We start from the raw sequence: 26,001 nt of genomic DNA, 5'->3' as shown, positions 1-26,001 counted from the left end.
CATACCGGGCGGATTGTGTTGTTGGCACGTGAGTTGTCCATGCAGATCCATATATTGATGTTATTAGCACGTGAGTTGTTCGTGCAGCACGTGAGTTGTCCATGCGGATTCTATTATTAGCACGTGAGTTATCAGTGCAGCGTGTGGATACGGATCCATCCCCCTAAGGTCACCCTTTCATGTTTCTCTCTTGATGGTGTACACGCGGATTTTGGGAATAGTGATCAGTGGTTTGGAACGGATATGGAAAAGTGAGGAAATCTAGCCAGTGTTTTGTTGGGTTTTGTCTTTCATCTTTACTTGCAATTTTCTCGATCATTTATCTGACTTAACTGCATATCACCTCTACGTGCACGTTAGTAATGACACGTGATAATTTAAATATTTATTTATATGAAAGAATAATAAATTTTAATTAATGAGAGAAATTTTATGTATAATAATAAAATAATTATCTAAACGCCGAAAAATATTATTACATTAGCATAATACGTGAATTCGAAATGAAAGGACATCATCGGAACTTACACAAGTGGTCAATTTAGTCATGTTAGATAGATAATTATGTATTATAGTTTAAAAGTATTTAATATGATGGTAACTTACCGAACATTTCTTTATAGACGATATTTTTTGTGTATATTTTCTTCTTATGTTTTGATTGCTCTGTTATAATCAAAACTCTTGTTGTCAATATTGATATCCCTCTTGTAACATATAGTTGTTTGTGCAACAAAACATATTGTGGTATAGTCCAATATTTAGGATGGTTGTCCTTGTGCTTTATTTATAATTGCAAAATATAAACATACTGAAAATTATTTTCACACAAATTTAAAAGGGTATCTTTTAGTTTCGGGAAACGAAAGTTAAATTCGAGGATAAATACATACTTAGAAGTGCATTGACTCGTATCATAATTTATGCATGTATGATGTTATTGTCAAAACTTCTATATACCATTTGTGTGTTATTATATAAGCTATTCGGCGGATCTAAGTTCTTTAGTAGCATGACGGGCATATTTTTCTTCAAAATAAACCTATATACAATGGAAGATCAATTTTAACTTAGTCTATTAGATATACCGGTCATTTTACTTTTTAAATCCTCGTTCCCCAAATTAAGACTCTTCCTATGTGCTTTTACTGTTTTATGACTTGCGAAGATTGTTGGTCTGGGTTTGAAAGGGTTCAGGTTGAAATCGGAACACTTAGTTCTTTAACAGTAGCTTATGATGGCTAAGTTTGACTTGAGTCAACATTTAGAGTAAACGACCTCGGAACCAGTATTTGATGGTCCCAATAGGTTCATATGATGATTTCGGACTTGGGCGTGTTTATGGATCGGGTGATCCGGGAGCATTTCAGCCCTTAATGTTGAAAGTTGGTTCATTGAAGGTTTTCAAGTTTTTTAAATTTGGTTTGGAGTAGACTTTGATGTTATCGAGGATTGTTTGGGATTCCGAGCTTGGGAATAGGTCTGTATGGTGATTTATAACTTGTGTGCAAAATTTGAGATCAATCGGAGTTGTTTTGATATGATTCGGCGTTAGTTTTGGAAGTCGGATGTTCATAGTTTTGATAGGCTTGAATTGGGTTGTGATTCGTAGAGTCGAGACTGTTTGATGTGATTTATGGCCTCGAGTAGGTTCGTTATGTATTTTGAAACTTGTTGGTATGTTCGGACGGGGTCCCGGGGGCTCGGGGTGAGAATCGGATCGTTTTTGGACTTGGTTGTTTTGGCTGAAGGTGCTGATGTTCTGGTGTCTTCGCACCTGCGGAGGGTTGGCCGTAGGTGCGGACTCATAGGTGCGCATGGCTCATTGCAGAAGCAGAGGTGGCTAGCCCAGGCCTGGGTTTGCAAGTACAGACGCCTGGGCGCAGATGCGCACCCGCTGGCGCGAGTTTTCTTCCGAGAAGCGGAAGTGTGAGGGGCTTGTGTGGGTTCGCAGGTGCAGTCAATTTTCTGCAGAAGCGATCATTGGTCCGAAAAAGCGAAGGGATCTGGCCTAGTAGAGGACCGCACCTGCGATGGACTTTCCGCAGGTGCGGGGTCACATGTGCGACTGTTTGGGCCGCGGAAGCTGATATCGATGGGCAGTAGAGGGCATTTAATTCGGGACTTAGCCTTTCCACACTTTAACTTGGTCTTGGGCGATTATGAGAGCACTTTTGTGGGGGATTCTCATCAACATCATAAAGTAAGTAAAATCTACCCATTTTTAAGTTAAATATGCAGATTATAGGTAGATTAAACATGGAAAATTAGTGAAACTTGTGGGATTGTTTTGAAGAACCTAGGGTTTAGGTGAAATTGGGATTTGATCATGGATTTGGTTGTGAAAATTAGAATAAATTATATATTTGTGTCTGTGAGGTTATGGGTAATATTTATTTACAAAACTTTCCGGAATCCGGGCACGTGGGCCTGGGGATGAATTTTTAGGAACCTTCTAAATTGGGTTGGGTAATCACTCTAACAGTTAAATTGTGAACTTTTGAGCGATTGTTGATCAGTTTATATATCCTTTGGCTAGTTTCGGATTGTTCGGCACCGACTTGAGGCTTTTAAAGTGATTTGTGGACCGAAAAGTGGACTGGAGATGAGGTAAGTCTCTTGCCTAACCTTGTAATAGGGAATTAACTCCATAGGTGTTCAAATTATTATTTTCTACTAATTGTGAGTGCTACGTACGCACGAAGTAATGAGAGTCTGTGCGTAGCTAAAATTCATGTTATGACCGGGTAGACATAGGCCTTTATTATGCTATTACTTGCACTATTTGGACTCAACTTGATAGTTTAATTGCATGTATTAATAAGTAAAACTTGGTTAAAAATTATGTTAAATCAAGCTTCATGTCACGACCCTAAATTCACTAGTCGTTATGGCACCTAACCCAACCCGCTAGGCAAGCCAATTAACCACTAACCAGTTCCAATAACAATTAATAAAGTGATTAAGTAAAAAAATATTTGAATCTTATACATTCCCCAAGGATTGATAGTACAAATTATGAGCTTCTAAGAATAGAGTTTACAAAGCAAAAATAAAATAAATACATAGTCTGTTTGAATAGTACATAAACAGAGATTTACAGATCTAAAGCTACCACGAACAAGAGGTAGCTACAGCCGGGACGCGGGTACATCTTCAATCCAGCTCCCATCGAACACAGCAACATCAGCAGCCAACATCGGCACACAAGATGCACAAGTGTAGTATGAGTATAACCGACCCCATGTACTCAATAAGTAACAAACCTAACCTTAGGTTGAAAGTAGTGACGAGCTAACAAAAAGGGGGTCTGGTCTAACACCAATATTTCACAACAGTTCATAACAGCATAGTACAAGTAACAAACGAGTATCTCAGAAATAAAAGGCTCAGTTCGTTCAGATTTCCAGAAAAATAGGCATTTCTTTTCAAGTATCTCAGTGAAAATCAAAATCTTTTACCGAAAAGCTAATATACGAGTAAGTTTGAAAACCGTGATTTTTCCCAAAACTCCTTTCAACAAATAGTAAGATGTTTCATTTTATAATAGCATGAGGAAGGTACTTCTCTATGCCTATATGTCAAGATACAGGTAAAATCATAAATGTCCCCAAAACTGGGTCGCAGAAGGAAATGCACCTCTATGCATGTATCTCAAGTACGCATGTCAAATGCAATGCATCTCGATGATGAGGTCATGTACTCACACTCTTAGAGTACTCAATCTCATTGTCTCGTATTCTCTCTCACTATGCTCAACACACTCAAACACTCAGCGTTGTACCATACCCGCTGTGACGTACAGCCCGATCCATATTTATAGTCGACTACGCTCACCGGGGGTGTGCAAACTCCGGAGGGGCTCCTTTCAGCCCAAGCGCTATATCGCAGCGGCATGCAGCCCGATCCCATAAAATGTAATCCATATAACATGCTGCAGCGTGGAGCCCGATTCCAAAATATCAATATAACATGCTGCGTCGTGCAGCCCGATCCAAAAATAGAAAAATAACATGTTGCGGCGTGCAGCCCGATCCCAAAATATCAGTCTCACTCAGGCCCTCGGCCTCACTCAGTCATCACTCTCCAGTGTCACTCACGGGCTCACAATGCCATGAAACTAGCCCGACAACAATGATATGATGTATCAATAAATAACTGAGACTGAGATATGATATGAATGCATGAATATGACTAAGTACGAAATATCAATGAAATCAGTGAGATGACAGTAAGAAATGACCACTATGGGTCCAAACAATATCGACAAAATGCCTAAACATGATATCTAGCATATTTGACAACTTAACTACTTTATCACATGATGGAAACACGGATATCAATAAAGTAGGACTACTATACAGTGCCATGGAAATAACAGAGTCCCAATTCACATGGTGCACGCCCACACGCCTGTCACCTAGCATGTGTGTCACCTCAATACCAATCACATAACACGTATTTCAGGGTTTCATACCCTCAGCACTAAGATTAGAAGAGTTACTTACCTCGAACAAGTCAATACCAATGCCGAGCAAGCCAAGTGATGCTCCAAAGATGATATCACGCTCGTTCCGACCTCCGAACAGCTCGAAACTAACCAAAAACAACTCAAATACATCAAACAATGCTAAAGGAACCAATCCCGATCGAAAAAGATCAAATCTTGAATCAAAAGCCCAAAATCGGCCAAAAGCCCAATCCGGGCCCGCACCTCAGAACCCGACAAAATTTACAAAATCCAATAACCCATTCAACTACGAGTCCAATCATACTAGTTTCACTTAAATCCGACTCTAATTCGATGTTCAAAACTCGAAAGTTCATATTATGAAACTTTAGGCCAAAACCCCCAATTTCTCTTTAAAATTTAAACGAAGGTAGATTCATGAAATATAACCAAAGCCTAGTACATAACACTTACCCCAATTCATATGGTTAAAATTGCCTCAAGAATCGCCTCAATCCGAGCTCCATAACTCTCAAAATGAAGAAAGAATCAAAACCCTCGATAATATAGCTTCTGCCCCAGCGATTCTGCATTTGTGGACAATTCGTCGCATCTGCGACCACCGCTTCTGCGGTAAAAACTTCGCTCCTACAAAAAATAGCCTTGCCCAGTACCCCCGCACCTGCGAATATCAAATTTCACTTCTGCGAAAATTTTCGCACCTGCGCTTCCAATCTCGCATCTGCGCGCACGCAGGTGCGCTTCAAAAATCCGTTTTTGCGATCTTCCTCATGCAGCCTCTTCTCGCTTCTACGACTCCATTAACGCTTCTGCGACCATGGCACCTGTACAATACCAGTCGCAGGTGTGGAACACTAGAACTAGTAGCTTAGCAAAAATCCAAAATGCAATGAAATGATCTGAACCTCGTGCGAAACTCACCCGAGCCACTCGGGACCCCGATATCAAAAAGTCCACTCCCGATCAAACTTTCCAAAATTTTAACTTTCGTTATTTCGAGCCAAATTCAACCACGGAGCTCCAAATCACAATCTAGACACGCTCCTAAGTCCAAAATCACCCAACGGAGCTAATGGAACAATCAAAACTCTGTTCCGGGTTCAAATTCACAAAAAGTCGAACTTGGTCGACTTTTTCAAATTTAAAGCTTCTAGTTGAGAATCATTTTTTCAAATCAATTCGAAATAACCTGAAAACTAAAACCGACAATTCACATAAGTCATTACATCATATGGAGCTAATCATGCCCTCAAACAAACGAGTGAAGTGTAAATGCTCAAAATGATCGGTCGGATCGTTACACTTCATTACTTAGAGAGCTGGTGGAATAGTTAATGAAATGACCTGATTGGTCATTTTGAGAATTAGCATCTCATTAGGTGTCTTAAGGTCTAGAAAAGCTTCGTATTATATATTATGACTTGCGTGTGTGGCCGAGTTCAGATTTCAAATGATTCGGGATTTGATTTGGAAGAATAATTCTTGTTTTAGAAGCTTAAGTGAAAAGAGTTGACCATAGTTTGACTTTTATGTAGATGACTCCGGAATGGTGTTTTAATAATTCCAATAGCCTCGTATGGTGATTTTGGACTTAGGCGTGTGTCCAGATTTGGAATTGGAGGTCCGTAGGTTAATTTGATGCATTTCGGCAAAAATTGAAAAGTTGAAAGTTTCGAAGGTTAAGAGCTTTGACCGGGAGTTGACTTTGTTGATATCGGGTTCGTATTTTAATTTCGGGAGTTTGTATATCTTCGTTTTGCCATTTGGAACTTGCATGCAAAATTTGACGTCATTCCGGGTTGATTTGATATAATTTGGCGCGAGTTATAGAAGTTGAAAGTTCATAAGTTTATTAAGTTTGATTCGAGGTGTGATTCATAGTTTTGATGTTGTTTTATGTGATTTGAGACCTCGAGCAGGTCCGCGTTATGTTATAGAACTAGTTGGTATGTTTCAATGGGGTCCCGGGGGCCTCGGGTGTGTTCCGGATAGGCTACGGGCCATTTCTCTGTGTTATTGGACTGCTAATTTGTTGGTGCAAGATGTCCTTATTCGCGATCACGAAGGTCCATCCACGATCGCGTAGGCTATTTGGTGGGTGATCCCCCTTTTTTCCTCTTCGCATTTGTAGTGAATGGCTCTCGATCGCGTACGTGTGGATTATGCTTCATCGCATTCGCATTTGTTGTTTCGCGATCGCATAGTGGGCGACCATGCTGGTGAAGCCAGGTTTATTTTTCTTCATGTTCGCGTCATATGGTTCGTGATCACATAAGCGGAGGTCGCTGTGAAACGCGTTCGCATCACTTGATTCGCGTTCACGTGGTGCATTTTTGGGCAGTAGTTGTTTCTTCTTCGCGATCGCATTTGTATTTCTGCGATCGCGATGTGCAAATGCTTGGGCAGCAGATATTAATTCCCAAATCGGGGGTTTTGTTCCATTTATCATCTTTCGAGCTAGAGACCTCTGATTTGAGCTATGTTTAAGGGGTTCTTCACGTGTTGGTTTAGGATAAGTGTTCTCTACCCGGATTTGATTCTATTTCATGATTCCATCTTTATTTTTATCATTAAATCAGTGGTTTGAGTTGGGGGAAATAGAAATTTTGTGAAAACTTTCAAAATGTAAAATGATGATTTGAAGGACGAATTGATGTCGGAATTGGATAAATTTTGTATGGTTGGACTCGTATCGGAATGGGTGTTCAAATTGTATAAATTTTATCGGGTTCCAAGGTTTAGGTCCTTGGGTTGACTTTTTAGTTTGACTTTTTAGCTTTCATTAAAGATTGAAACTTTATTTTCCGGAATTGTTTCCTATGGTTTTTATTTATGATATTAAGTTATTTTGGCTAGGTTTGAGTCATCCTGAGGTTGTTTCATTCGAGAAAGTCATTTTAGAGTATCGGTCTAGCTTCTTTGAAGTATGTATCTTGCTTAACTTTGTGGGGGAGGGGGGACTACCCCTTATGATTTGAGTCATTTTTGCTATTTGTGTCATGTGAAAGCCGTGTACGCGAGGTGTATATGAGGAAAATTTACCGGCTTAGACTTTTATGCTTCTTTCATGTACTTATTTGAAATTGTTAGCACATATTATATCTTTTATCCAACGTGTCTACTATCACATGCTTTATTTGAAGTTGTCGTTACATGTCACATTCTTTACTTGTCGAGTTTGCTCTTATATGCTTTATTGGGAGTTGTTATCACTTTGTGTCATTATGTGATTTCTTTTATTGTGGATCTACTCTTAGTTGAAATTATCGTCACATGATATCATTTGTTGCCGGGTTTCTCTCATGCATTTAGACGTAGTACTAGTTCGTGTCATCTTTTTCATTGTTAGCCTAATTCATACACTAGAGTATGAAGTTTTGCCATTCCATGGAAGTACTATCACTATCAAGGTTATCCTTAAACAATTAATTAGAATTGAAGTTATTGAGAGTCATTAATCTATTCTAATCGAAGTTGAGTTTAAAAAGGGGTATGGTTCCTTGTTGAGTTACTTTTCCGTCATTTTGTTCTTATTAAGATTCTACATACGTTGTGTTTAGCCGTGGGCTATTCGTTGTGACAATATTGATATTGTTGAATCTTCGGAAAGATTGTAGCCTACGGGCACATGTGATACGAGTTGATATGTTGTGTTGTGGTGATGATAGCACATATGATTTATTGTGTGGCTTGGTTGATGTTATGCGGAGTATAAGGGTGGAATTTCACCGTTGTTGTTATGCGAAGTATAAGGGTGGAATTTCACCGTTGTTGTTATGCGGGGCATAAGGGTGGCATCTCACTATTGTTGAATGTACGGAGTGATACGGGTGGCTATTGTATTATTGTTCAGACGAAGCGATAAGGTTAGCTATTATACAGAGTGATATGGGTGGCTATAGGAGAGATAAGGGTGTCTAATTATAATGTCAGGGCGGAGAGATACGGGTGGCTATCGGAGAGATAAGGGTGGCAATGTCAGGGATAATGTGTGATGGTTGTTGGCATTGTGTTGGTGATTTTCCTGTGATGGTGTGCTTTTCCTTGTGTTTTTCATACACCTTGTGTGACTTGCTTTGTTGTTTCGATGAGATATTCGATGCCTTTAATATTACTTGTTGAATTTGGTTGCAGTAGTACACTCCCACAAGCATACACAGAAGCATGCCACTTCTACTAGCTTAGGAGTTTCAAACTTGACATTTATTCATCATGCCCATGTGTCCTTGTATTATTTGTTTCCATGTTGATATTGAGTTTGTCACCATGTCGGGAGAATTATGATTGACGGCCTGTGATCATACCGGGTGGGTTGTGATTGTGAGCCTGCGACCATGCTGGGCGGATTATGATTGTGAGCATGTGATCATGCCGGGCAGATTGTGATTGTGAGCTTGTGATCATGCCGGACGGATTGAGATTTTGGCACGTGAGTTATCCGTGCGGTTGTGATGCGAGATGTGGGCACGAGGTTCTGTGAGTATATGATTGTGGGTTGAGACCCGTGACTTGTGACTAGGAGATGAAGTACCACAGAGTGATTCATTGCGAAACTTGTGTTAGAACGGCTTGATTAATTGATTGTCCCTTGTGTTTCCCTATTTGGTTTTAATGATACGTCACGGTGTTCTTATTATTTTACTATTTATATCACTTGTTGGTTCTTGTTGCCATTTACTGATTTTTGCTTTCCGTTATTAGTATTATACTTCTATATTGTACATGTTGTTTTGTCTAGTGAGTGTCTTGACTTGTACCTCATCACTACTCTACCAAGGTTAGTCTTGATACTTACTGGGTACCGACCGTGGTGTACTCATACTACAATTCTGCCATTTTTGTACAAATCCAGGTACTTTGGAGTCTGTTGGTTATTAGATAGCGAATCAGATATTGTTGTGGAGATTTCAAGGTATACCTGCCTTTGCATTCGCAGGCCTCGGAGTCACCTTCAGAAGTTATTTTTGTACAGTTTATTTCTATTTCAGAACAATTGTACTTAGAGATTTTCTAGTGAACTCACTAGAGCTTATGACTTGTACTACCAGTTTTGGGATTGTTAGCTTTGTATAGAAAGTTCTCTTTCATATTTAATAGTTTCTGGTTGAATTTAGCTATTAATTTAGTAAGTGTTAGGCTTACCTAGTTTTAAAGACTAGGTATCATCACGACATCATACGGAGGTAAATTGGGGTCGTGACAAGTAGATATCAGAACTCTAGGTTCATAGGTGCTACGAGTCATAAGCGAGTTTAGTAGAGTCTTGCGGATCGGTATGGAGACGTATGTACTTATATTCGGGAGGCTACAGAACTATTAGGAAAAATCTCCACTTCTTTTATTCTTGTCGTGCGGATTTGTTGATTTCGAAATTTGAGCCTTTGTATCTCTATTCTCTCACAGATGGTGAGGACACGCATTACAGGATCAGCTGAGTAGACACTCGCGCCCCCTGCTAAAGTTGCGAGAGGCTGGGGCCGAGGTAGAGGTTGAATAGGGGCACGTGCCGCAGCTAGAGCACCTGCCAAGGCAGCAGTTGAGGAGCTGCCAGTAGCTCTAGTTGGGGGACAGGCATCGGAGGCGCCGATTGTTACCCCCGGACTTCAGGAGACTTTAGCGCAGTTCCTAAGCATGTTTGATACATTGGCTCGGGCGGGATTGATCTCTGTTGCACCAGCTACTTCGCAGATTGGTGGAGGAGCTCAAACTCCCACCGCTGGTACTCTAGAGCAGCGGGCTCACATTGGTCAAGTTTCGGGTGTGGTGCCGGTACAGCATATTATTCCGGTTCAACCGGAGGTCAGGCCACGAGCATCAGAGGAAGAGCATCTTAGACTTGCGAGGTTCAAGAAGTATCACCCTTCTACTTTCAATGGTTTGGCTTCATAGGATGCACATGGTTTTCTAGAGGAGTGCCACCGTATTTTATGCATCATGGGTATTGTGGAGGCGTGTAGGGTTGCTTTTACTACATTCCAGTTATTAGGAGCAGCGTATTAGTGGTGGCAGGTTTATGAGGAGGGTAGCCCAGTCGATGCAGCTTCATTTTCATGGACTCGGTTTCTAGAGATGTTCTTGAAAGAGTTTGTTCCCCAGACCCTTCGGGATGCATGGCGCGTAGAGTTTGAGAAGTTGCGTTAAGGCACTATGATGGTGTTAGAGTATGCCATCAGGTTTAGTGCCTTATCCTGTCATGCACCTACTTTGGTTCCTACAGTTAGAGAGCAAGTCCGCAGATTCATTGAAGGGCTTAGTTATGATCTTAGATTCTACATGGCTCAGGAGTTGCAGACTGATACTCTATTTCAGCGGGTGGTGGAGATTGCTAAGATGTTAGAGCGTATTTGGGGTAAGGAGGGGGGGCTAAGGAGACCAAGAGGTCTCGAGGTTCTGGAGGGTTCAGTGGATTCTACTCTTCATCTATAACCCATCATGGTGGAGGCTCGGGAAGTCGGCTAGTTCTAGGGGTGGGCATTCGGTATTTCGGTTCGGTATTTAAGAATTTTGGTTCAGTATTTCGGTATTCGGTTTATCAATTGTGTATATCAAATACCGTACCAAATTATTTCGGTACGGTTCGATATTTTTTATTTTGGTTCGGTACGGTTTCGGTTTAATAATCGCTAAATAAGCGTATGACACCTGACAACCCTCTCCGTGCACAATTCACTGATTCAGTGATTCAATGAATTCACAATTCACTGATAGCCCTCTCCTAGCGGTTTGTCTCCTTTACCAAGAACTTGAAGCACGATGTTAAATGTATGAAAATTGGGTGAAAATCCATTTCGACCCATTTCATCTAACAATCTATGAAATTGATTCAATGGTTCACAATGAATTCACAATTCAGTTTAAAACCATAAACACAACATTCAGATATCTTTGATGCCACACATTGACGATCGACTTTTCTGTCAAGTGCAAAACCATAAACACAATATTTAAGACAGATTTAAGACATGCAAAACCATAAACACAGAACCATAAACACAGTCAAGAAAAGAAAGCAGCATACTAATTTAAGACACTACATGCATAAGCTCAGAGAACACAACAGTAGCAGCAGACTCTAACAGTAGCAACAGAATTAAATACAGTGCAACAAAATAATAGAGAGGGCATCCCTCAATTCAAGTTTATACTAATAGTCTCGAATCAACATAGTCTTAATTCTTAAATACGGATTTCAAGAAGACGCTCAAGAAAACACCTAATATGCTTCCTTAAACTATATGTGTCATTCCTCTTTGGATGAACATTATAGACTCAACCACAATGCTTTCACTTTACTTTGCGAACTTCTTCGTTATCTTCTTTTACCTCAAAATGTTCCCAAATATGAGAGCGTACTTTAGGAGCACGGGGCATGATTGCACTTGAACCTAAAAAAAAGATAAATCATAAGTTAGAATATTATTTTTTAATGATAATAAAACAAAACTACAAAAGTATATCACCAACCAAATAGAGTATTAAACTTACTACTCAAGTTGCAAGTTGCAACTATACATCTAACAATGCTAGTACTGCTTCCATTATTTTCCATATCTAAAGATAATTCGACCAAATATGTCATACAAATAAACAAGTATGATATATTATTTTGAACTAAAATACACACAAAATATTAAAGCTTACCAAGCTCGAGTTCCTCAAGATACTCCAAGTCTTCTTCAACACTAATAGGATTCTTCTCTTCTCTAAGCCAATCTTGAACACAAACAAGAGATTGCACACATTTAGGAGTCAATGAACTCCTAAATGATTCAAGAATATGGCCACCAGTGCTAAAATATCAAATTAGATATGACAATCAAATTGAATATTCAGAGACAGAAAGAAAAATCAAAGGAATGGATGGAGAGATTCCACCCACCTACAGTTTATTTGGTATTTCACCTTTAACACTTTAGTTCAGTCAGCTAGACGAACAAGACAGTCAGATACCATAAAACTATAGCATGTCCAGTTTGTTAAGGAACCAAGTAAATGTGTCTATTAAACCTGCAAGCAATCCCCCTCAAGCCCTCCCTAATCAACAAACTCAGTTTATATACAAGTAGCATCAGTAGATAAACAGTAACAAACCTGTGATTCAATAAGCTCCAAAGAACAACTTGAGCCTTCAATCCCGTTCACCAATTTGCTATAACCTACAGAAAAAGAAAACATATCAAAATTAGAGCTCAAGCAACGTCTTAGTCCTACATAAATCTGAACTTTCCAAAACCACCAGGAATCCTCATCACGTTTTTCACTATTGCAGTATTGCCGTTTTCTGACTTTCTGAAACTATCCCCCTTTCTAAATTCCCTAATGCCTAATCCCTAATTGAATGAAAGACTAGAGATAAGGGTTGGGCTGGGGGGCTGGGTCTTATTGGGTTGGGCTGTGGCACTGGGCAGTATGCATAGATATAGGTCTAATTTAAAAGTCTTTAAAAATTTGGTATTTCGCTATACCGAAATTTCAAGATCCTAATACCGAGGACCGTACCGAAATACCGAAAAAATCAAAACCAAAATACCGAATTAATTCGGTCCGGTACAAAATTCAATTTTTTGGATTTTATGCCCAACCCTAGCCAGTTCAGCCCGCACTTCAGACTACTCGTAGTGCTCTAGTAAGTCAGGGTATTCATGTGGGGCAGTCATTTTTTAGTGTACCACCGGGACGGAGTTCCTACAGTGCTTATTCTAGTTGTCTGGCACAGACCCAGTACGAGCAGCCACTCCCGCAGAGGGGTTGTTATGAGTGTGGTGATAACAAGCACATCATGCGAGATTGTCCTAGACTCGGGAGGGGCGGATTTCATCAGTGCACTCAGGCTAAGGGCTCCATTCTAATTGTTACTCCACTTGCACGGCTAGTTAGAGGTGGAGGACATTCCGATAGAGGGAGGCCCGGCCCGTTGATATGATTCAATGGTAGGGCTGAGGCAGCTACACCAGACGGTGCCATTACAGGTATGGTTTCAATTTGTTATAGAGGAGCATCATTCTTATTTTGATTCGGCTCTGCTTATCGGGGTGAGTCCTCCTATCTTGCTTCATAAATGGGTGGGTTTCATGATTTTGTACTCTACTTATGTGTTTACCCTCTATAGTGGTAGCCCGTGTCTATTGTTATGTTCACTATTGAGAGCTATGAGGCTAGAAGTGACTTTCTGTTACTCATTACGATAAGTTTTGATGTGATTTCTGGATTGTTTGGCTATGATTTATGATTTAGATGCCCTACCGGTATAGAGGGTTTGATACGTGCTGTGATTTTGTTTCGCGGAATTGAATTAGTGGATGGTTTCAGTTGGCATGATGTGTATTCTACTTTTGATTCAGAGCTGAGAATAGGATCCTCGCATTTTCATACGGTTTGATATGTTTGGACCGGGCTGCATGCCACGGTGGAGTTATATTGGGATGAGATCCTTGTGATTAGTTCATATGTTTTGATTCTCCCTTGTGGAATTGAATCATAGTATGGTACTGATAGGGAGTTGTGCATGTCGGGCTTGTTTGATAGATCTCTCATGTGTTTCTCTTTGCATGTTCAATCATATTCGTGTTGTGCTTATTGGGCGTTAGCTTGCGAGGTGTGTGCCCAGGTAAAGTTAAATGCGACTCATTGATTTGAGTGAATGATTATGGTATCTTCATGTTTCTTGCATTGTTGTCAGTGTTGTGAAGGTTTGGAACAGGGTTCTAGCGAATATAAGGTTAATTGTCGGTGCTGGATTTGATTATGGACTGCTATTGTGGCCAGAGTTGTTCTTATGGGCATATGTATGATGTGTCACGTTGTGTGGTTGTACCTTGTGGGGGTAGTCATGAGTTATTACAGTTGGTTGAGGTTGATATCATGCATTGATGTAGGAATCGGGTCTTTGGGAAATGATCGGACGGTGAAAACTTTGGTTCTAAGGTTTATCAGTGTGGGTGGAAGGAATAATTTTCAGTCGAAATGGTGTTATTCGACTTTTGTGGATTAGGGTGACATGGGGTCACCCGCGGGTGGGTGTATGGTAAGTTCACTCAGTGATTTGATGACCTCGGAATGGTTCTTGGCACGTTCGAGGACGAACGTTTGTTTAAGAGGGGGAGAATGTTACGACCCGACCAATAGTTTTGAGAATTATCATCACGTTCGACGGCTTAAAGTCTCGAGCAGCTTCGTATTATGTATTATAATTTGTGTGTGTCCCCGAATTTGGATTTCGGACGATTCGGGATTTGATTTGGAAGAATAATTCTTATTTTAGAAGCTTAAGTGAAAAGAGTTGACCGGAGTTTGACTTTTTTGTAGACGACTCCGGAATGGTGTTTTGATGACTCCAATATCTTCGTATGGTGATTTTGGACTGAGGCGTGTGTCCGTATTTGGAATTGGAGGTCCATAGGTTAATTTAATGCATTTCGGCAAAAATTGAAAAGTTGAAGGTTTGGAAGGTTGAGAGGTTTGATCGGAGTTGACTTTGTTGATATCAGATTTGGATTTCAATTCTGGGAGTTGGTATAGCTCCGTTGTGTCATTTGGAACTTGCATGCAAAATTTGACGTCATTCCAGGTTGATTTAATATATTTCAGTGCGAGTTGTAGAAGTTGAAAGTTCGTAAGTTTATTAAGTTCAATTTGAGGTGTGATTCATAGTTTTGATGTTGTTTGATGTTATTTGAGGCCTCGAGCAGGCCCGCGTTATGTTATAGAACTTTTTGGCTATGTTTTGATGGGGTCCCGGGGGCCTCGGGTGTGTTCCGGATGGGCTACGGGCCATTTCTCCATGTTATTGAACTGCTGATTTGCTGGTGTCTAATGTCTATATTTGCGATCGCGAAGATCCAGCCGCGATCGCGTAGGCTGTTTGGTGGGTGATGATCCCTTTTTTTCCACTTCGCATTCATAGTGAATGGCTCACGATCGCGTACGTATGGGTTCTGCTTCATCTCATTAACATTTGTTGTTTCGCGATCGCATAGTGGGTGACCATGCTAATGAGGCCAGATTTATTATTCTCCGCATTCACGTTCGCGTCATATGGTTCGCGATCGCGTAAGTGGAGGTTGCTGTGAACCGCGTTCGCATCACTTGATTCGCGTTCGCGTAGTGCTTTTGGGGGGGAAGCGTTATTTCTTCTTCGCGATCGCGTAGTGCATTTTTGGGTAGTAGTTATTTCTTCTTCGCCATCGCATTTGTATTTCTGCGATCGCGATGTGCAAATGCTTGGGCAGCAGATATTAATTCCCAAATCGGGGGTTTTATTCCATTTATCATCTTCCGAGCTAGAGACCTCGAATTTGAGCGATGTTTGAGGGGTTCTTCACGTGTTGGTTTGGGATAAGTGTTCTCTACCCGAATTTGATTCTATTTCATGATTCCATCTTTATTTTTATCATTAAATCAGTGGTTTGAGTTGGGGGAAATAGAAATTTTGTGAAAACTTTCAAAATGTAAAATGATGATTTGAAGGACGAATTGATGTCAGAATTGGATAAATTTTGTATGGTTGGACTCGTATCGGAATGGGTGTTCAAATTGTATGAATTTTATCGGGTTCCGAGGTTTGGGTCCTTGGGTTGACTTTTTAGTTTGAATTTTTAGCTTTCATTAAAGATCGAAACTTTATTTTTCGGAATTGTTTTCTATGGTTTTATTTATGATATTAAGTTATTTTTGGTTAGATTTGAGTCGTCCTGAGGTTGTTTCATTCGAGAAGGTCATTTTAGAGTATCGGTCTAGCTTCTTTGAGGTATGTATCTTGCCTAACTTTGTGGGGGGGAACTACCCCTCATGATTTGAGTCATTTTTGCTATTTGTAGCATGTGAAAGCCGTGTACACGAGGTGACGAGTACGTACTCGAGCTTATTTGAGGAAAATTTACCGGCTTAGACTCTTAGGCTTCTTTCATGTACTTATTTAGAATTGTTAGCACATATTATATCTTTTATCTGTCGTGTCTACTATCACATGCTTTATTTGAAGTTGTCATTACATGTCACATTCTTTACTTGTCGAGTTTACTCTTATATGCTTTATTGGGAGTTGTTATCACTTTGTGTCATTATGTGATTTCTTTTATTGTGGATCTACTCTTAGTAGAAATTATCGTCAGATGATATCCTTTGTTGTCGGGTTTATCTCATGCATTTAGACGTAGTACTAGTTCGTGTCATCTTTTTCATTGTTAGCCTAATTCATACACTAGAGTCTGAAGTTTTTCCATTCCATGGAAGTACTATCACTATCGAGGTTATCCTTAAATAATTAATTAGAATTGAAGTTATCGAGAGTCATTAATCTATTCTAATCAAAGTTGAATTTAAACAGGGGTATGGTTCCTTATTGAGTTACTTTTCTGTCATTTTGTTGTTATTAAGATTCTATATACATTGTGTTGAGTTATGGGCTATTTGTTATGAAAATATTGATATTGTTGAATCTTCGGAAAGATTGTAGCCTACGGGCACATGTGATACGAGTTGATATGTTGTGTTGTGGTGATGATAGCACATGTGATTTGTTGTGTAGTTTGGCTGTTGTTATGTGGAGTATAAGGGTGGCATTTCACCGTTGTTGTTATGCGGAGTATAAGAGTGGCATTTCACCGTTGTTGTTATGCGGGGCATAAGGGTGGCATCTCATTGTTGTTGAATGTACGGAGTGATACGAGAAGTTATTGTGATATTATCCGGGCAGAGTCATAAGGGTGGCTATTATACGGAGTGATACGGGTGGCTGGCTAATGATAATGTCAGGGCGGAGTGATACGGGTGGCTAATAATAATGTTAGTTCGGAGTGATACGGGTGGCTATCGGAGAGATAAGGGTGGCAATTTCAGAGATGATGTGTGATGGTTGGTGGCACTGTGTTGGTGATTTTAGTGTGATGGTGTGCTTTTTGTTGTGTTTGTCATACACCTTGTATGACTCGCACAAGCATACACTGTAGCATGCCACTTATACTAGCTCAGGAGTATGAAACTTGACATTTATTGATCATGCCCATGTGTCCAGTTATTATCTATTTCAATGTTGATATTGAGCCTGTGACCATGCCGGGCGGATTTTGATTGGGTGCATGTGACCATGCCGGGCAGATTGTGATTGTGAGCCTGTGATCATACTGGACAGATGGTGATTGTGAGCCTGTGACCATGCCATGTGAATTGTGAATGTGAGCCTGTGATCATGCTATGCGGATTGAGATTTTGGCACGTGAGTTGTCTCTGCGGTTGTGATGTGAGATGTGGGCACGAGGTGCCGTGAGTATATGATGGTGGGTTGAGACCCGTGACTTGTGACTATGCGATGAAGTACCACAGAGTGATTCGTTGTGAAACATATGTTAGAACGGCTTGATTAATTGATTGTCCCTTGTGTTTCCTTATTTGGTTTTAATGATATGTCGTAGTATTCTTATTGTTTTACTGTTTATATTACTTGTTGGTTCTTGTTTCCATTTACTGATTTTCGCTTTCCGTTATTAGTATTATACTTATATACTACACAGGTTATTTTGTCTAGTGAGTGTCTTGACTTGTACCTCGTCACTACTCCACCGAGGTTAGTCTTGAAACTTACTAGTTGCTAACCGTGGTGTACTCATACTACACTTCTGCATATTGTTGTGCAGATCCAGGTAATTCAAAGTCTGTTTGTTGTTAGATAGCGGATCAGATATTGCTATGGAGACTTCAAGGTATACCTGACGTTGCATTCACAGGCCTCGGAATCACCTTCGGAAGGTATTTTTGTACAGTTTATTTCTATTCTGGAACAATTGTACTTAGAGATTTTCTAGTGAACTCAGTAGAGTTTATGGCTTGTACTACCGGTTTTGGGATAGTTAGCTTTGTATAGAAATTTCTATTTCATATTTAATAATAATTTGTTGAATTTTGCTATTAATTCAGTAAATATTAGGCTTACCTAGTCTTAAAGATTAGGTGCCATCACGACATCCTACGGAGGGAAACTGGGGTCGTGACATTTAATTATTGACGAAAATTATATTCCTTTCATTGGCTTACCTCGGAGTTGTAAATATGAAATTCAAAATCCGAAGAGTTTCTCTATTTCTGTGGATGGGGCCGTACGACCTCGGTAGTGTATGTACACCATTATTACAAATCGAGTCGTACGACCTCGGCATACCTCATGCGTGTTATCACTTGGAGTCTGATTATGTGTGTCAGGTCTTGAGGATTTATAATACATGTTAAGCCCTTACTTGTTGAGATTAATATGTGATATTTGGGGACTTTTAATTATTGCCTCTTATTCCATTATTGTCGTTGTATTTCATGCCTATTAAATAATCTTGAACATTATGTATATTGCCCACTAGTAGGTGTCGAAGTTGACCCTTCGTCACTACTTCTTCGAGCTTAGACTAGATACTTATGGGGTACATATTGTTTATGTACTCACACTACACTTCTGCACATATTGTGCAAGTTCTGGGGCAGGTGCATCTGGAGTTCGTCTAAGCGCGTACCTGCATTATCTGGAGGCTTAGTGGTGAGCTGTTTTCCCATGCTCCATTCTGCAGCACCCGGAGCCTTCTCTTTTTATGATTTATCATTTCAGTCTACTTTGTTTCGGACAGTAGTTCTTAGAGAGTTTTATATATTCTACTAGATGTCCATGCACTTGTGATACCGGGGTTTGGGAATTCTAGTAGACACTTATGGGTTTTGATTATTTAATGCACTATCTTTCTTTCCCGTTAGCTTATGCTTTACATTACTACGCTCACTTACTATTTGTTTCTGCATTAAATAAAAATCAAAGACTTTAAAAAAAAATATTAAAATGAGAAATTAAAAGGGTAGTTCATTGTTGGCTTGCCTACCGGCAACGTTGGGCGCCATCACGGCCTATAGTGGAAATTGGGTCATAACAGCTTGGTATCAGAGCCCTAGGTTCACATAGGTCTCACAAGTCATGAGCAGGCCTAAAAGAGTCTTGCGGATTAGTGCGGAGACGTCTGTACTTATCTTTGAGAGGCTATAGGGTGTTAGGAAACTTCTCTTTCTTCATCTCCTATCGTACAGTTGATGTTGTGCTAACTGTCTTTCTCTTATTCTCTCAAAGATGGTGAGAACGCGCACGGCAGATGTACCCGACGATAGAGGAGTTGCTCCCTCTGTTGGTAGAGGCTGACATAGAGGTCGGGGGAGAGCTCTAGCTCCCGCTAGAGGACGTGGGCGTCCTAGATTTGCTTCCATCGTACCACCAACGGGGTAGACTTCACTACATATCAGTTGGAGGGCAGGGCCTGTAGATGGTGGCAGTCATATCTTCTTAGTAGGCCAGCGAGTTCGCCTCCCTTGACTTAGGATCAGTTTATATGTCTCTTTATGGAGAGATATATGCCACCCTCTCATAGGGAAGAGCTATGGGGTCAGCTTGAGCGGCTCCAGCAGGGTCAGATGTCTGTGACCGATTATGAGGCGAGATTCTCTGAGTTGTCCTGCCATGCACTTATGATACTCCCCACCGATGCAGAGAGAGTGCGGTGTTTATTGCGGGCTTGCATTATGGTATTCAGGTTACTATGGACCGAGAGGTGGAGATGAGGACTCCCTATGAGCAGATTGTGGAGATAGATCGGCAAATTGAGAGTATCCGCACCCAGGGCCGATTGTATATGACAAAGGAGAAAAGGCCTCGGCAGTATGGAGGATTCAGCGACGCCCTGTCTGGGGGCAGAGGTCAGTTTGTGAGGGGTCAGTCCAGCAGACCCACTTATTCAGCACCACCGCCTTCTCGGGGTACACCTGTGTGGACCTATTTCAGTGCCATTCCAGAGAGCTCCTACCATCCACCGGCTATTCAGGGTCCTTCAAATGGGTATTTAGGTCCCTAGGTCCAGACTCAAAGTCAGTCATCTTCCGCATCGAGAGGTTGCTATGAGTGGGGGGAGCTTGTTCACATAAGGAGATCTTGACCCAGGTTTAGGGGCAAGGCAGTGCAGCAGGTCTAGCAGGGCCATCAACCCATGATTACTACACCAGTTGTCGCACTGGCCGTCCGTCCTGCCAGAGGCGGAGGGCATGTGGGTAGGGGTGCTTCAGTGCTATTTGATCCAGGGTCTATATATTCATATGTTTCTTCTCTATTTTCTCATTATCTATATGTCCCCCGTGAGTCCTTGGGTGCTTCTGAATATGTGTCCATGACTATGGGCGATTGTGTTATTGTGGATCGGGTCTACCGGTCCTGTATTGTGACCTTCTATGGTTATGAGACAAGGGCGGATCTTCTGTTGCACGACATGACCGACTTTGAGGTCATCCTGGGCATGGACTGGTTGTCTCTGTATCATGCCATCCTTGATTGCCATGCCAAGACTGTTACCTTAGCGATGCTAGAGTTGCCTAGATTGGAGTGGAGGGGTTTATCTATCAGTGCATCTAGTCGAGTTATCTCTTTCCTGAAGGATCGACATATGGTTGATAAGGGTTGTTTAGCTTATCTAGCTTATGTTCGGGATATTGCTGCAGAGACTCCTACGATTATTTAGTGCCCGTGGTGCGAGAGTTCTCTGATGTGTTTCCTTCTGATATACTAGGTATACCACCAGATCATGATATCGATTTCTATATTGATTTGGCACCAGGTATCCAGCCTATCTCTATTCCACCATACCACATGGCTTCGAAGGATTTGAAGGAACAGCTTGAGGAATTGCTAGCAAAGGGGTTTGTCAGGCCGAGTGTATCGCCTTGGGGTGCACCGATGTTGTTTGTGAAAAAGAAGGATAGGACTATGAGGATGTGCATCGATTACCACCAGTTGAACAAAGTTACCATTAAGAACAAGCACTTATTTCCACGTATCGATGATTTGTTTGACCAGTTGCAGGGTACTAGAGTGTTCTCTAAGACCGACTTGAGATATAGGTATCATCAGCTGAAGATCCGTGCTTCGGATGTTCCAAAGACGGCTTTCCGGACTAGGTATGGCCACTATGAGTTTCTAGTGATGTCCTTTGGCTTGACCAACACCCCAACGGTGTATATAGATTTAATGAACCGAGTGTTCAGGCCATATATTGACTCATTTATCATTGTCTTCATTGATGACATATTGATCTACTCGCGTAGTATGGAGGATCACGAGTAGCATTTGAGAATTGTGCTTCAGACCTTGCGGGAACAGAAGCTATATGCTAAGTTCTCCAAGTATGAGTTCTGGTTAGATTCTGTGGCATTATTGGGGCATGTTGTATCAGGTGAGGGTATTACGGTGGACCCCAGGAATATCGAGGCAGTCCAGAGTTGGCATCGTCCTACAACAGTGACCGAGATCAGGAGTTTCTTGGGGTTAGCAAGTTATTTTCGTCGGTTTATGGAGGGTTTCTCATCTATTGCGGCACCTTTGACTAGATTGACCCAAAAGGGTTCTCCATTCCGATGATCCGATGATTGTGAGGCCAGCTTTCAGAAGCTCAAGATAGCCTTGACTACAACACCGATTTTAGTGTTGCCTTCCGGTTCAAGGATGTATAGTGTGTATTGCGATGCTTCACGGGTTAGCCTCGGGTGTGTATTGATACATGAGGGGCAAGTTATTGCATATGTTTCACATCAGTTGAAGCCCCACGAGAAGAATTACCACGTACATGATTTGGAGTTGGCCGCGATAGTTCATGCTCTCAACATTTGGGGGCATTATCTTTATGGGGTGTCATGTGAAGTTTACACCGATCATCATAGCTTGCAGCATTTGTTAAAGCAGAGGGATCTTAATTTGAGGCAGTGCAGGTGGCTTGAGTTACTCAAGGACTATGATATTATCATCCTTTACCATCCGGGCAAGGTGAATGTGGTTGCGGATGCCATTGGCTTTGGACATTCAGTCCTTAGCTAACAGCTTGTGATGTTGGATATTTCAGAGCCCGATCGAGTTCTTGCATGTGTAGTGGCTCAGTTTTCATTATTTGAGTGGATCAAGGCTCATTAGTACGATGATTCGCACCTTCTGGTTCTTAGAGAGATGGTACTACGGGGTGGTGCCAAGGAGGTTACTATCGGTGAGGATGGTGTTCTACGACTCCAGGGTCGCTTATGTGTTCCTAATATTGATGGCTTGAGGGAGAAGATTCTAGAGGAAGCACACAGTTCTCGGTATTCTATTCATCCTGGTGCTACGAAGATGTATCGCGACCTGAGGCAGCATTATTGGTGGCAGTGGATAAAGAAGGACATAGTTGAGTATATAGCGAGGTGTCTAAATTGCCAGCAAGTTAAGTATGAGCACCAGAGGCCAGGTGGCCTACTCCAACAGATGGTTATACTGAAATGGAAATGGGAGCGGATCACTATGGACTTTGTAGTTGGGTTGTCGTGGACGTTGAGGAAGTTTGATGTCGTTTGGGTCATTGTAGATAGGCTGACCAAGTCGGCACACTTTATTCCGGTTATGACTACGTACTCTTTAGTGAGATTGGCCCAGATTTACATTCAAAAGATTGTCAGGTTGCATGGTGTGCCTGTTTCCATCATTTCAAATAGAGGCCCCCACTTCACTCCGCATTTCTGGAGAGCAGTACATAGCGAGTTATGTACCCGGGTAGAGCTCAGCACAACCTTTCATCCACAAACCGACGGGCAGTCTGAGCGGACAGTTCGAATTCTGTAGGATATGCTCAGAGCGTGTGTGATTGATTTCGGAAGGAAATGGGATCGATTCTTGCCTTTGGTCGAGTTTGCTTATAACAACAGTTATCAGTCTAGCATCGATATGGCTCCATTTAAGGCTTTATATGGTCGGCGATGTCGTTCGCTCAACTGATGGTTTGAGCCCGGCCAGGCTAGGTTATATGGCACTAATTTAGTAAAGGATGCCTTGGAGAAGGTAAAGTTGATTCATGAGCGGCTTCGCACAGCACAGTCCAGACAGAAGAGTTACGCGGATCAGAAGGCACGTGATTTATCATTTATGGTGGGCGAGAAGGTTCTCTTGAAAGTCTCACCGATGAAGGGTATCATGAGGTTTGGGAATAAGGGCAAGCTAAGCCCAAGGTTTATTGGCCCATTTGCGGTGTTGAGGTGAGTTAGAGAGGTTGCTTATGAGCTTGTCTTGACTCCTAGTCTATCGGGAGTTCATCCGGTTTTTCATGTGTCTATGCTCCGGAAGTACCATACCAATAGGTTGCATGTGTTAGATTACAGTACGATTTAGCTAGATGAGAGCTTGGGTTATGAGGAGGAGCCAATTGCTATTGTTGACAGGCAGGTTCGCCAGTTGAGGTCTAAGAATATTTCTACGACAAAGGTCCAGTGGAGGGGTCAACTAGTCGAGGAGTCGACTTGGGAGACCGAGGAGGACATGTGGAGCAAATATCCACACCTATTCAGCACTCCAGGTAGAGAATGTAACGACCCGATCAGTCGTTTTGCTTTCTATTTCTTTGTTCCCCTAATTAACACTCCTCGTATGTGTTTTTACTATTATATGACTTGCAGGGATGGTTGGTCTAGGTTTGGAAGGGTTCAGGTTGAAATCGGAACACTTAGTTCCTTAATAGTGGCCTATGATGGCTAAGTTTGACTTGAGTCAACATTTTGAGAAAACGACACCGGAACTAGGATTTGATGGTTTCAATAGGTTCGTATGATGATTTTGGACTTGGGCATGTGTATGGATCGGGTTTCGGGTGATTTGGGAGCATTTCGACGCTTAATATTTAAAGTTAGTTTATTGAAAGTTTTTAGGTTCTATAAATTTGGTTTGGAGTAGACTTTGGTGTTATCGAGGTCTATTTGGGATTCCAAACCTGGGAATAGGTCTGTATGGTAATTTATGACCTGTGTGCAAAATTTAAGGTCAATTGGAGTTGTTTTGGTATGATTCGGCGTTAGTTTTGGAAGTTGGATGTTCACAGTTTCGATAGGCTTGAATTGGTTTGTGATTTGTAGAATCGAGGTTGTTTGATATGGTTTGTCACCTCAAGTAGGTTCTTTATGCATTTTGGAACTTTTTGGTATGTTCGGATGGGGTCCCGGGGGCCCCGGGTGAATATCGGATCATTTTTGGACTTGGTTATTTTGGTTGAAGGTGTTGTTGTTCTGTTGTCTCCGCACCTGTGGAGGGTTAGCCGCAGGTGCGGACTCGCAGGTCCATGTGGCTCATCGCAGAAGTGGAGGTGGCTAGCCTAGTCCTGGGTTCGCAGGTGCGGATGCCTGGGCGTAGATGCACATCCGCAGGTGCGAGGTTTCTTCCGCAGAAGCGGAAGTGTGAGTGGCTTGTGCGGGATCGCAGGTGCGATCCATTTTCCACAGAAGCGAGCATTGGTCCGCTTAAGAGAAGGGAGCTGGCCTAGGAGTGGACCACACCTATGATAGATTTTCCGCAGGTGCAAGTCGTAGGTGCGAGTGTTTGGGTCGCAGAAGCGGATATCACTGGGCAGTGGAGGGCATTTAATTCGGGACTTAGCCCATTTTCCACACTCTTTCACTTGGTCTTGGGTGATTTTGAGAGTACTTTAGTGGGGTATTCTCATCAACATCACAAAGTAAGTAAACTCTACCCATTTTTAAGTTAAATACGCGGATTATAGATAGATTAAACGTGGGAAATTAGTGAAACTTGTGAGATTTTGTGAAGAACTTATGGTTTAGGTGAAATTGGGATTTAATCATGGATTTTGTGTTGAAAATTAGAATAAATTATATATTTGTGTTTGTGAGGTTATGGGTAATATTTATTTACAAAAATTTCCAGAATCCGGGCACGTGGGCTCGGGGATGAATTTTTAGGAACCTTCCAAATTGGGTTGGGTAATCACTCTAATAGTTAAATTGTGAACTTTTGAGTGATTATTGATTAGTTTATACATCCTTTGGTTAGTTTCGAATTGTTCGTCATCGACTTGAGGTATTTAGAGTGATTTGTGGATCGGAAAGTGGACTTGGAGATGAGGTAAGTCTCGTGCCTAACCTTGTAAGGGGGGATTAACCACATAGGTGTTCAAATTGTTATTTGCTACTAATTTTGGGTGCTACGTACGCACGAAGTGACGAGAGTTCGTGCGTAGCTAAAATTCATGTTATGTCCGGGTAGACATAGGCCTTTATTATGCTATTACTTGCACTATTTGCAACTTGCTAGTTTAATTGCTTGTATTAATAAGTAAAACTAGGTTAAAGATTATGTTAAATCGAGCTTCATTACTTGGAGAGCTGGAGGAATGTCTAATTATTGACGGAAATTATATTCCTTTCATGGGCTTACCTCGAAGTTGTAAATGTGAAATTATCACGACCCCAATTTCCCTCTGTAGGATGTCGTGACAGCACCTAGTCTCTAAGACTAGGTAAACCTAACACTTACTAAATTAATAGAAAAATTTAACCAATAACTATGAATTTCGATATGAAAATTTCCATACAAGCCAACAATCCCAAAACCGGTAGTACAAGTCATAATCTCTATTGAGTTAGCTAGAAAAATCCCAAAATACAACTGTTTCGGAATAGAAATAAACAATACAGGTATAATATCATAAGGTGACTCTCATGCC

General features: G+C 41.3%; 2 long non-coding RNA genes across 2 annotated transcripts in view; both read right to left on the bottom strand.

Moving 5' to 3' along the window:
- The window catches only part of LOC138896915 (uncharacterized), a 148,935-nt gene that overhangs the window by 86,961 nt on the left and 35,973 nt on the right, over positions 1 to 26,001 (bottom strand). The gene's annotated exons all lie outside the window — the stretch shown is intronic.
- Positions 11,698 to 12,283, bottom strand: LOC104111965 (uncharacterized). The gene is made up of 3 exons (XR_689884.4): positions 12,113 to 12,283; positions 11,957 to 12,022; positions 11,698 to 11,856 (listed from the first exon to the last, which is right to left on the bottom strand). It is a non-coding gene; the product is annotated as an uncharacterized lncRNA (long non-coding RNA).

This window comes from Nicotiana tomentosiformis, chromosome 8 (assembly GCF_000390325.3).
Source record: "Nicotiana tomentosiformis chromosome 8, ASM39032v3, whole genome shotgun sequence".
NCBI classification, from domain to species: Eukaryota; Viridiplantae; Streptophyta; class Magnoliopsida; order Solanales; family Solanaceae; genus Nicotiana; species Nicotiana tomentosiformis.
Note: the sequence above shows the minus strand (reverse complement) of the source record. Positions and strands in the feature narration are given on the sequence as shown.